We start from the raw sequence: 12,950 nt of genomic DNA, 5'->3' as shown, positions 1-12,950 counted from the left end.
ACCCTGAGGCTCCGGCCATCAATCTACTGAGACCCTCTAATGACCATTTATGTTACTTTAAAAGGTGACTTCTGCAAGGCAGGCCTTACATCCAAAGTCCTGGTGGTATCCACTGAAAAGAGAGACCGTCTGAACTTTGGTGGCAATGTCCACTTTGCACAGCCCACGCTAAAATATTGAGGGTCAGAAGAACATCCAGTGATCAAAGAATTTAGTGGGAAATCTGTCCTGCGTGGGAGGGAGGGAGCAAGAATCCAGCCTGACTTTAATCCTTAAATTCCCACGGTCTATCCTTTTAAAGTTAACTTTTGTGTTGCAGGATTTAAAGTTAAAATACACACACACACACACACACACACACACACACACACACACACACACACACACACAAATTGGGGCCTGTCTGGAGAGATGTTAAGGCTGTCAGAAGAGCCCAAGGTTCTTTGCAGCCCTCAGAGCTAGCACTAAAGACCAGACACTCGGTGGAGGCCTAATTAGAAACTTTAATTAGAAAGTGTTGGTTTGTTCTGCTAAACAGTCACCTGTCTGATTCCCCTGATGGTACCTGCTGACGCTGACGTTGGATGAGATGGATGGTGCTCTGTGTCTGGGGCAGAAGGAAGAGCCAGTAGCTTCTGATCCCTGCAAGGATTTCTGGCTATTTCTGCCTATATACTCAGTGTGCCCAATTTATGTATCATTTATTTATCATTCAGGACTTAGGGCAAATTTTTGTCAGGCATGCTTCCTCCTAAGAATTGAGCCAGTCGTACCCAGCTCCTGTCTGGGGAGTGATACCGATCATTCCCCCGTCCTGGGGACCAAAGCCCATCAATGGCTCTGGGACCAAAGTGGTGGATTAAAAATCCCGTGAATCTGGCCAAAAGGTCAGGACCCGAGAGGGCCCTAGAGTCCTAGCCTTGTGCTGCTTCCTGATGATCTGTTGTCTTTTCCTGAACCAGAAAATCACCTCCCGCTCCCCAGCATTTGGGGAAAGTTCAAAGAGGTGGGTGAGGTGGCCCGGAGGCTGCCCCACCCCACCCTTTCCTTCAGGATGTTTTCTTTCTGCCCAGTGCTGGCAGTGAACCCTCAGGCTGACCTCATCCCCAGTTTTAGGGCCTGTCATTGCTGGAGGCATGTTTGCACCGAGCTCTATGTGTGCCCAGCGGCTTGTGTGAGCGAATCGTGCCAGGGAAATAAGTGCCCGTAAGTGCCCAGGAGTCCACACCGGAGAGCCACCGGCTGATGCAATAGAGAGTGGCTTTGCACAAAGAGGCTAATGGTTCTGGTGACTAAGTGAACAGAGCCCAGACCTTCGCGGTCAGAAGGAAGAATCCTGCCAGTACTCAGTATGAGCCAATATGGACACCGACCTATAACTGGATTGAAAAGGAGACTGCTTAGCAAACATGAGTCGAGCCACTGTCCCAGGGTCCAGCCGGGAGGAGAGAAAGCATGAACAGAGAAGAGAGAAAATGAGAAAAGGTCAGAAATAAGGCAAAAGCAAAGCTGAGAATTCTAGAAGCACATGGAAGGAAGAGTAACTTTTCTGATTTATTGGCTACATTTCAACTCCTCTTGGAGTGTCACGAGAGCAAGGTGTTTCTCAGACAAGACGAGACGCTTAAAGGTGGCCAGCTTTGTAGGATTAATCGTCCCAAATCCTCGTTCCCTAAGCAGATAAGTAGATAGTTCTTTGTGCTGATAGCACGCTGAGGGTTTAACTGTTTTTCAGGATAAAACCGACCACATGTGAAGAAGTGACCACTTATCGCATAACTGAGGGGACAGAAACCAACAGAATCTGTAAACACACTGTTGTCCTGGACATAAATAAAGGTCTGTTCAAATGTTGACGGCTTTTAAAATTCTTTACTTTTTTCGGGGCACCTGGGTGGCGCAGTCAGTTAAGCGTCCGACTTCAGCCAGGTCATGATCTCGCGGTCCGGGGGTTCGAGCCCCGCATCAGGCTCTGGGCTGATGGCTCAGAGCCTGGAGCCTGTTTCCGATTCTGTGTCTCCCTCTCTCTCTGCCCCTCCCCCGTTCATGCTCTGTCTCTCTCTGTCCCAAAATAAATAAAAACGTTGAAAAAAAAATTTAAAATTCTTTACTTTTTTCTCTATAGGCTTCACTTATGTAATTAAGGGGCTGGGACTCTCAGCAGGTGAACTTGCTGGAAAGAAAGTTGTGGGGAGCTCTGCAGCAATCCTGCTTCATCCTGATTCACCTGTTTATCTTCATAGACGTCCCTGTATGCTCACAAAGAAATCCTAAAGGACAATGATTTTTTTTTTTTTTTCTTAGAAAGAGAGCGAGCCAATGCGTGTGTGAGTGAGGGAGGGGCAGAGGGAGAGAGGGAGACTCTTAAGCAGGCTTCATGCCCCGTGGAGAGCCTGATGAGGGGCTCAATCCCATGACCCTGGGATCATGACCTGAGCTGAAATCAAAAGTCAGATGCTTAATCGACTGACCCGCCCGGGTGCCCCCAAGGACAAGGATTTTTCAGTGAGCAAATTCAAAAGATTTTCCTATACACTTGGAAGTAATCCAGGAAAGGAACTGCACTTGGAACATTCTGCATTTGGAAAGGAACGCTTGGAACAAAGGCTGCGTTAGGAACGTCCACTTAGTGGCCGCTTTGAAAAAAACCAACGTTTGCTTGAGCTTTTAAGTTTTCGTGCATTTGTTTACAGCAAAAAAGAGGAGCATTCATACCATGCTCTGGGCAAACCTTGCCCGTGTCCCATCAAATAGTCCTCGTGCTTGTTCCTTCGTGCACACACCAGTGTCCCTCCTCTCTGGGCCCCATGAGGCATGGACTCAATCCACAGAACCATCCCAACTTACCCGACCAGGACACCGGACTGTCTCCCCACCCAGACAGAGAGCACTTGGAAGCCATGGGGTCTTGTCTCATCCACCTCGGCATCCCCGTCTCCCAGAAAGACCCCAAGATCAAGGCATGTCCGACAAAGGCCTTTTGCGCTACTTCCGGGTACCCAGGGGGTAAAGTCTGGAGGCGCAAAGGTTGGGCTTTTTACAGGCCGTTCCAATTGTTCGTGAGAACGTGTATTTTGGTTTACGGAGGACCACATACTTGAAACGGGAACTGTAACAAAATCCAGGGTGGATACAACTTTCACGGAGTCGTATTAATTACTTTCGTGGAGTGTCGGCCCTCTAACACTTCCTTGAAATAGTTTTGCTGAGAAACGGGCAACAGTCGGAGAACCTGGCTCTCCCGGGATATTGTAACACTTTTGGGGGTGGGGAACCGGGGTGAGAGAGGACAAGGAGATGAGGAGGCCGGGCGACGATGCGGCCACCCACAATAAGCGAAGGTGGAGGAGGGAGGAAAGCCGTCGCAGCAAACACGGCCGACCGTCCCCCGTTCACGACAGCTCAGGTTTGCGGCTGGGTGCCAACGTGCCCAGCCTAGTACCTCCAGCCTCCCAGACGCCCTCGCGGTTAGGCTTGACCAGCTGACACGCTTCAGCCAATGAGGTGCGAGAGGGGTCACTGGGCGGGGCTTCCAGGAACGCTTCGGAAAGGATAAGTAACTGATAGCCGCCATGTTGCCTTTCGCCGCCTGCCCTCCTTCGTGGAACACGGAGCTAGTCCCTCGGCGGTGGCAGTCATTTTGCCACCGCAAGGAGGAAGACAACGTGCGAAGTGTGACTGAGCAGAAACACACAGAGAGCCTGGAACCCGCGGACGGCATGGAGCTGCCATGTCGGCCCTGGATGTAACGGGAGAGGAATGGGCCGCTGTGGGGCTCGGCCACCGTACGCAGGCTTCGGGTCCGCAGGGCTGGCCGAACGCAGTCCTGACGTGCGCGGGGCTGGACAGAAGGGACCCAGAGCCCGAGTCCCAGCCCTGCTTCCGGACCTTTCTGTTGAGTGTGCGACCTCGGTCGGTCGTGTACCCGAATGCGGAACTGGGGGGGAGAAATCGCCGTCCTGACACCCCCACGGGCCGTTTTAAAGTCCAAAAGTTAGTTGAACACATTTCAGAAGCATAGTGTTATGTATAAAGTATTATTAATCCCTTTCCTACTAAGGCACGAAAAGGGGTTAATGTGACGGGAACGGGCTTAGGGGAAAACATTAGGAAGATGCGGTACTTGGAATTCGAAGTCTAGGAAAGGCGACTTCAAGGGATTCCCATAAAGGGAAACTTCTTAGAAGTCGGGGCCAGATTCTTTCATTTTCATTCCCTCTGTCGTGACTGTGTGCCAGCCTCACAAAGCAGGCCCTGATAATTGTTTCATCTGAAAGCGAGGCGGAAGTCGGTACTTGCCATTGTCGAAAGCAGGACAAACCTAGGACGCGCCGGAGGGAACTGAAGCTGCGGGGCGGGAAGTTCCGGGAAGGGAAGGGAAGGGAAGGGAAGGGAAGGGAAGGGAAGGGAAGGGAAGGGAAGGGAAGGGAAGGGAAGGCAGGGAGGCGGGAGGCAGCGGAAGAAGTTGCTAAAAGCCTCCTCCCCTCGCAGGCCGAGGGGTGCGGACTGACGACCGAACCCCCGCAGGTTCTTGAGCAGGAAGAGGGACGTAAAGGAAACGATGTCCTAGCACTGCGATCTGGCAAAGGGTAACTGGTTCCTAGAGACAGCAGAGAAGGGGGGAGAAGACGGAAGGTAAACAATGGAGTTAGCATTTGCATGTGGATTCAGAGCTTGCAAAACTGTGTTAGATGAACGGGAAACTAGTACACGGAAAAAAAAAAAGCTTATGGTTGGACATATGGTAGCTTGGTTTTGATGCTGAGAGCTAGAGAAAAATCACGGATGGACCCACATCGTGCTCTGTGTTCTTCTGGCCCTATTCTTTTTTTTTTTTTTTTTTTTTTTTTTAATGTTTGTTCATTTTTGAGAGAGAGAAAGACAGCGTGAGTGGGGGGCGGGGGCAGAAAGAGAGGGAGACACAGAATGGGGAGCATGCTCCAGGCTCGGAGCTGTCAGCGCAGAGCCCGACGCGGGGCTTGAACTCACGAACCCTGAGATCATGACCTGAGCTAAAGTGGGACGCTCAACTGACCGAGCCCCCCAGGCGCCCCTCTTCTGGCCCTATTCTTGGGCCTCAGTTCTAGGAGCAGGTCTCTGTCTTCATCTCGAGGTGTAGGATTTCCACTAGACCCCAGTTTTCTCAAACAATCCCTGTGCCTGGGTCTCTCGTTTGCTAATTCGTCAAACGCTGGAGTCAGAAACCTTGCCTCTGATCCCCAGTCCGGTGGTAGGTGCCCTGCTAGCCCGGCCAAGTTCCCTGAGGTTCACTGTCTGGCTGCCCGTCTGAATCTGAGAATGCTTTCAGCTCCAGAGGCCCCATCGCAGGGTCTGTGTGTGTTGTCCATCTGCCCAAGCACTGTTAGGGTGACTATTTCACCCTCAGTGTGAGGAGCAGATATTTAGAAGCTCCAAGGAGGTTGGAAGGGGATCTAAAACGCAGAGAGGGCTCTGGTCCCGGTTCTCATTTGTGTGGCTGTCTTAGGGCAGAGATGGTAGGTGATGGCTTCCCTCTTGCCAATCTAGGTTCCCATGGCTTGTAAATGGAGGTGGGGGTGGGGGATCCAGAAGTTGCTACATCACGGTGTGTAGATAAGCAAAGAGAGCTGGTGGGCCCATGAAAGACTTGGTGTTCGCCAAGAGGACACAGCACACGTGGGTGTTACCGCTGAGGGGAGGGGGGGGAAGCCAGCATCCTTGATGGACTCCCGCACATCCCAGTGGATGGGTGGTCCAGCAGCAGGTGTAGCCAAGAGACATGGGTGCCCAGAGACCAAGGGGATGAGACTGTGAGGCCTGTGTGGACCAGGTGGTAACACAGAGGTCAGCCACTCTCCCCTCCTGCCCCCCGAAACCTGCCCTGTGCCCAGATGGTGCACAGGGAATGGGAAAGAGAAACTTGAAACACTGAGGATTCACCCCAGAGAGACCGAGTCAATGTGGTAGAGCCAATTACAGCCACAATAACTGTGCTACACTTTTTTTTTCCCTCAGTGGAGATTGTGCTCTCAGGACGTTTGAGATCAATTTTAGGGAACAAAGTTACATTTCTGTATGTCTGCAACATTGTATGTAAATTTCAACACCAGCACCCGCAGCTTCAGAAGGGCTCATTTCAGTGGGCACCGGGAAGACTGACAGAGTCAGAAATGGAACCTCCTACTGAGGGGGGGCAGGTGCTAGATACACCTGATGGTCAGGGAAGAAAAGCAGGTCATGGGATAAGCAGGGGCTAAGCCAGGGATAAGCAACAGGTGCTGGGTGGACCAAAAGGTGTCCTAGGGTTCCCTAACAGGTGGGCAGGTGGAGAGGCTGAGCAGAGAGCTCCGGAGACTGTAGCAGATGGTGGGGACTGGGGCACTGGCCCCACCCACAGAACCGGGGCCGAGGGCAGGCAATAGTTCAGGGCCACACAAAGGAAGATGGCAAAAGAAAGCAGAGTTTTGGCCCGAAGGGGCAAGGGAACAGGACAAGTTATGAAGCCAGGGACATAAGCACTGGAACTACATCTGGTGCGGATGTGGCTTCCAGAAGAGGATGCAACCCAGTGTTGGACCAGACAGACAGCACATCGCCTGGGAGTTTCACTAGAGCTTCTTAGTTTTCCTGGTCCGGGAGACAGTTGGCTCCAGATCCTGGTGTAAGGCTGACTGCACAGACTTTCCAGGGCCATGTGGGATTTGTGGTTGCTGGCAGAAAGTCGAGAGTGGGTAGGGGCAGGTATCAAATGGTCCAAAGTGAAGACAGAGGTAGAGTGGTGCCTGGGTGAGACCCTGCCTGGCATACTAAGGGAAGGGAACTTCGGAAGCCGTGTGATTGGTTGTGGCTTCAGGCCCCCTGAATTCCCCCCACACACCTTAGGATGTCTGGGCCTTTTTCCAAGGAGTGAGCAGGTAGACAGTACCTGCTGGAGTTGTTATGTTGGTCTCAGGGGCCTGTCCAAGTCGTGAATACCCAAGTGCCAGCCGTCTTCCCAGTGAGTAGTCTTGCCCTGGGATCCCGGGGGATCTGGTGTGCAGCTCAGGGACAGATAAGCCCTGGGACTAACTTCTGCCTGTGGTTTATCAAAGGGGCGGGTGGGGAAACACCTGCTAATTGGAGGTTGAACCAATTGCCAGAGTGGCAGTTTAGGCAGGCGTAGATCTGTAAAGGGATCCCCTTGGGACGTGCTTCCAGGAGAGAGGAGACAAGACAGTTGCTAGGGGGAGAAGAGCAGGGAACACCAGTGGAGACCCTGGATGTGTCACTGTGGTAGACCGAGGTTCTTACTGGTTTAAGGACCACTGACCTCTAGAAGATGATGATGAAACACTAAAGACCTTTTCCCAGAAAAGCAAGCACACTTGCTCATATGCATGAATTTCAGTGGGGTCGGGAACATTCTTTGAAGGATCTTCCCTCCCCAAGAGACATTGTTCTTCAGCAAGACAGCTACTGAGTCCAAACTTTTCAGCCATTGCAGATAGAATAAGAAGGGGCAGCAAAGTAGCTCAAAATTTCACCCGAGATTCATGAGAGGTTAGATGTGACATTCTATTTAGAGCTGAAAGCGACCTTTGCCATCTGTGGGAAACTTGGGTCTTTGATCTGGAGAAGTAAACCCTGGACGTGGCCTTGGGTGTCTGAAGCTGTGGGTCATAGTCTTGGCCCTGGTACTTGTTCAACTAAGACCTGAGCTGGTCACTCCACCTCTCTGGGTCTCAACTTTCTCATCCACGAGAGGGGGCTGCTCTCTGACGTACGGGGTCCTGGTAAGGTTTCACTGAGATGATACAGACGACTGCGGAACTCTTGGCAAAAGATGATGTTCTGTGGGAAATGTAAATTATGTCACCAAGTCACCTGCCAGCTTGTGGCCCACAAGGACAAGACTTGGCCCTTCTGAGCCCAGCAGTGTTGCCCTCAGACCTCCCTTGTTTCTCCGAGAGCCTGGAGGGAAAACCTGCAGTTTCCTAGTTGAAACTCACCGTCCTAGCCATTTGCAGCACCAGCCTTGCCTCCTGGGCCTATAAAATACAAAGCCTCGGTTCACTGGGTTTATGAGCCTCAGGATTGCTTCACTCATTGTTCTGGATTGAATTGTGTCCTCTAAAACCTCCAGTACCTCAAAATGTGACCTTATTTGGAAATAGGGTCCTTGCAGATATAGTTAGTTTAGATGAGGTCAGTAGGGTGGGCCTAGGTCCAGTATGACTGGTGTCCTTATAGAAAGGGAAAATCCGGACAAAGAGACACATATAGAGGGAAGATGATGCACACAGACACACGGAGAAGATGGCCATCTCTGAGCCGAGGACAGAGGCCGGGCACAGATGCTCCACTCGTGGCCCACAGAAGGGACCCTGCCAACACCCTGATCTTAGACTTGTGGCCTCCAGACGGTGAGAAAACAAAATTCTGCTCAAAATTTTAGCCACTCCGTTTGTGGTGCTTTGTTATGGCAGCCTTAGCAAACTACTACCAAAAAAAACACCCCAAAAAATAACAAAAAAAAAACCAACCCCCAAATGAAAACCAACCCCAGCTCCTTTCCTTTCTCTCCTTTCTTTCCCTCAGATTTGCAACAATCGGCCAGGAAGCAGCACATCAAACTTAGACAAATATGTATTTTTACTGGAGGTTGAAATTCTGTGTGTGCTATGAAATCGTATTTGTCCAAGGTTAAAATCATCTCCTAAGTTAGGAGTTAGTTCCTTTTACAAAAGACCATCACTCAAGATGCTTCACTTCCCACCTTCCCAGTAAAGTTAGAACTCATTTTCCCCACCTGGGAGATTTTTGCTTGATCCTGAGAATTACTGCAGGATAAAGGGGAACAGAATGAAATGCTAATGGTATTTACTGAGGGTAAACACTGGCAAGCTTAGGAGCCTCTGGCATGATTCATTTGCCTGACGGAGACAAGCCTCTTTCTCTCACAAAAGTTTGCAAACCTAGCACAATCTGAAAGACAGTGGGGACAGGGATACTTCTTTTTAGATCAATCTTTGGATCTCCGGAAAACAATGTGTTCACTTTCCTGAGCCAAATTAAGAAGTTCTTGGTTGCCTTTAAACAGCAGTGGGCCTCAGAAGCTGTTCAGGGAGCGTTAAGCTCAGCTGGGCCCGTGTGTGGGAGAGAAGTTTTCCTAAGCAGATTATTAACAGGAAATTATTTGTCTGAGGTTCCAAATGGTCTTTCACCGCCAGGCCACAAATATTCCTTACTTTTAAATGATCATCATGGGCAGAAATAACTAGAATATTCAGAAAATTCATTAGATAAATTCTAATTCTAGACCTCCCAAAGCGAAATGGACGGGCTCGGCTTTGGGGACCACAGTGTCCCCCAGTGTTGTTGACCTCTGGGCCCCCTGGGCTTAGTAGCCTCCAGCGCCAGGCTGGCACCCGGCAGGTCCAGAAACGCTGGATGGATTTAGGTGCCATGTGAGCTGATGGAAATTGGATGAAGTACGTTCCGTTACCTTTGAGAGATACGGTCACCCAGCACAGATGTAAGATGGAACACCTTGGCATTGGCGTGTGAACCTGGCAAAGTTATGTAGCCTCCGTGGGCTTCAGTTTCCTCGAGTAACTTAGCTTCTAAGTCTCTTTGAACCTTGAAAAGGTCATGGCAAAGGCTTCCCTCGTGTCACGGTGGAGCACAAGACCACTACAGACTGAAATGACAAGGCATGGGTTCTAGTCCCGGCTTTGCCACCAGTGAGGGAGCCCAGGGGCCCCCTTCAATCTGCAAAATGTTTTGGTGCCTCAGTTTCCTCTTCAGTAAAGTGGGGAGGACTTCTGTGAGAAATTACATCTGTAACAGAGGAAATAGCTTTTACTCTGAAGGCTTGTAGAATGAGATCTGTATTACCAGTTTTAAGACTCGAGTGGGATTTTGGAATAAGGCCTCCTTAAATTCAGCTTAAGTAATTTTTTTTTTTTTCGGAATGTTTATTTATTTTTGAGAGAGAGAGACAGAGCATGAGCAGGGGAGGGGCAGAGAGAGAGGGAGACCCAGAATCTGAAGCAGGCTCCAGGCTCCGAGCTGTCAGCACAGAGCCAGACGCGGGGCTCGAACCCACGAACCACGAGATCGTGACCTGAGCCGAAGTCGGATGTTCAACCGACTGCGCCACCCAGGTGCCCCAAAATTCAGCTTAAGTGTTATCAGGAAGGGATAGTAAGTGAGAATAATATTCTCAAGAGGCCATATTACGCACTACCAAGAAGTGCCTGTACTCTCAGACTTTCATTTGAGCATCTTATGTGCCTCATCACAGAGTGGGTCGTCAGACCCAGAAAGGGCTTGGAGGCAGGCAGCTGAACTATTCTATTTTATGAAGTCTGACACTTGGTGATGTGTCCAACTACCTCTTGTTACTGTGTGTTCTTGAAATTTTACGCTCTTCCTTTGGGACATGATCATCAGATGCCCAGAGGTGCTAGTGACAGTACCCCTGAAACTGTTTCTCGGGAGGGTTGTACCAATTCTACACTTCCTCTAAGACGGTTGTAGCTTGTTAATTTCCCCACAACTGGACCGGCATTGACTATTGACATTAGGCTGAATTTTGCTACTTGAATAAAAGAGCTACCACACTGGTCTTTTAATGGGCATTTGCTTCAATACATTGAATATGTTTTTTTCAATGGTTGCTTACCAGTTGTTTGTTTTGGTCCTAAAATATCTTTTTATATTCTCTATCTAGTGGGGTGTTAATGGCTTTCAGCATCTTATTTAATAACATGCTTGGATTACTTTCCTAGGGGTGTCATAATAAATTGCCATGAACTGGGTGCCTGAACGCAACATCAATTTGTTCTCTCCCAGTTCCAGAGGCTGCAAGGCTGAATTAAGGTATCGGCAGAGCCACGCTGTCTGTGAGGGCCCTGGTGGACTTTCCTAACCTGCCTCTTCCAGCTTCTGCTTGTTGCTAGCAATCTTGGCTGCCCCTTGACTTGTAGACACATCGCTCCCACCCCTGCTTCCATCTTGACACAGCCTTCTCCCTGGTGTCTGTACAAATCCCTCTCTTCTTAGAAGGACACCGGCCATGTTAGGACCCACCCTAATCCAGTATGACCTCATCTTAATTTTACTACATTTGTAACGACCCTATTTTCTTTTCTATTTTTTTTTTAATTTAAATTCAAGTTAGTTAACATACAGTGTAGTCTTGGCTTCAGCAGGCGAACCCAGTGACTCATCTCTTACATATGACACCCAGTGCTCATGCCAAAAAGTGCCCTCCTCCATGCCTGTCATCCATTCAGCCCCTCCCCCCACCCACCACCCCTCCAGCAGCCCTCAGTTTGTTCTTATTTAAGAGTGTCTTATGGTTTGCCTCCTTCTCTGTTTTCATCCTCTTTTTGCTTCCCTTCCCCTGTGTTCATCTGTTGAGATTCTCAAATTCCACACGAGTGAAATCGCGTGTTATTTGTCTTTCTGTGACTGACTTATTTCACTCAGCATAATAGTGTAAGGACCCTATTTTTAAATAAGGTCTAAGGCATTATTAGGACTTAAACCTATTTTCTTTTGAGGGGTGGTACCTTTCAGCTCACAACAATACTGGAAAAGAAAATATGAGCGGAAGGCTCTTCTGATGGGGAAAGAGCAGAAAACTGGCAGGTGAGTGACAGAATCTGAGGACAATCTGTGTAGGTTTATTACCATCTGTTACATCAAGGTAACGGAGAAAGTTATGTGTTTGAAATTTTAAACTATTTGAATTTGAAAAACATATAAAGTAGGTCTCAAGATTTCAGTGCTTACTAACCACTGGAATTATAAACATCAACTCTGCCAGTCTAGTAAAGTAGAAAGCACATAGCTACATAGAGTCAAGCACTTGGGTGGCTTCCTGGTTCTGGGCTGCTTAGCTGTGTGACTTGGAATCATTTGCTGAATTGACATCATCTATTCTTGTTCCGAAGTCGGTAACGTCGAGCCTGATAAAGGGCTCGAACTCAGAAACTGTGAGATCATAACCTGAGATGAAGTCAGACACTTAACCGACCGAGCCACCCGGGTGCCCCTAGGGCTTTTAATTCTAATCTGAGACTAATAACCTATGATTGCAAAGGCCATAATAAGTCAAATCCATTTGCTTCTGTTTTCACGTCTATGTTTGTAGGGGTAAACGGGTAAACGGCTCTCCAGCTTTATGGTTACTAAACACAAGCCTGGTAGTTTAGGTTAAAGTTAGTTCATATTTAAAGCATTGTTATCCTTGAATACTGTGTTGGATTTGGGGAAGGTCTAGAACTCTGTCAGATGCTGAGATGCTCAGATAATCAATCCACACTTTGTTCTTTCCACAGGAAGAGAGGATATTTTCCAAATATAAAGGACTCATTGATGTTGGAAGTGAAACTAGTGATTCAACTATAGAATTTTCATCTTCAAAGCGCTTTCTAAACAAGAGAGTTGGTGGGACCTGGGGTGAGAGATTCCGGAACCCAATACAAATAGGGTCAGATGTAGAAAGATCCAGAGTCAGCCTCTCTCTGCTGAGGTCAGATGTGCTTGTTGAAAAGTTTGGTTTTATTTGTATTTCTGTTTGTGTGTAGGTCCTTGTGAAACGACTATCTGCGGTTTATTAAACATTCAGGACTAAAATTAAGCTAGGTATTGTTTGTGGATCTCTGCAGCTCACTGAAGTGAAAAAGCCCAAAATGATGATATAATGAGGCAGTGGGCCCACAAAATCCGGGCTAATTTTCTAAGTGTTTTACTGATAAGCTATTAAAGAGTTAATATAACGTAATGAAGGTAGCCTCTGTTGGAACATGAATACTTCAGAGGTGCCTGGCCGGCTCAGTCGGTAGAGCCTGTGACTCTCGATCTTGGGGTTGTGAGTTTGAGCCCCATGTTGGGTATAGAGATTGCTTAAAAAAAAAAATGAATACTTCATGAGGAAATGGTTTGAGTTCTTTTTATTTTTGCAGCCTTAGTGCCTTGTA

The 12,950-nt window shown here is 48.7% G+C and overlaps 1 protein-coding gene across 5 annotated transcripts in view; it reads left to right on the top strand.

The window, feature by feature from the left end:
• SPATA13 (spermatogenesis associated 13) overlaps positions 1–12,950 on the top strand; it is a 349,273-nt gene that overhangs the window by 156,156 nt on the left and 180,167 nt on the right. The window lies entirely within an intron of this gene.

This window comes from Felis catus, chromosome A1 (assembly GCF_018350175.1).
Source record: "Felis catus isolate Fca126 chromosome A1, F.catus_Fca126_mat1.0, whole genome shotgun sequence".
NCBI lineage: Eukaryota > Metazoa > Chordata > Mammalia > Carnivora > Felidae > Felis > Felis catus.
Note: the sequence above shows the minus strand (reverse complement) of the source record. Positions and strands in the feature narration are given on the sequence as shown.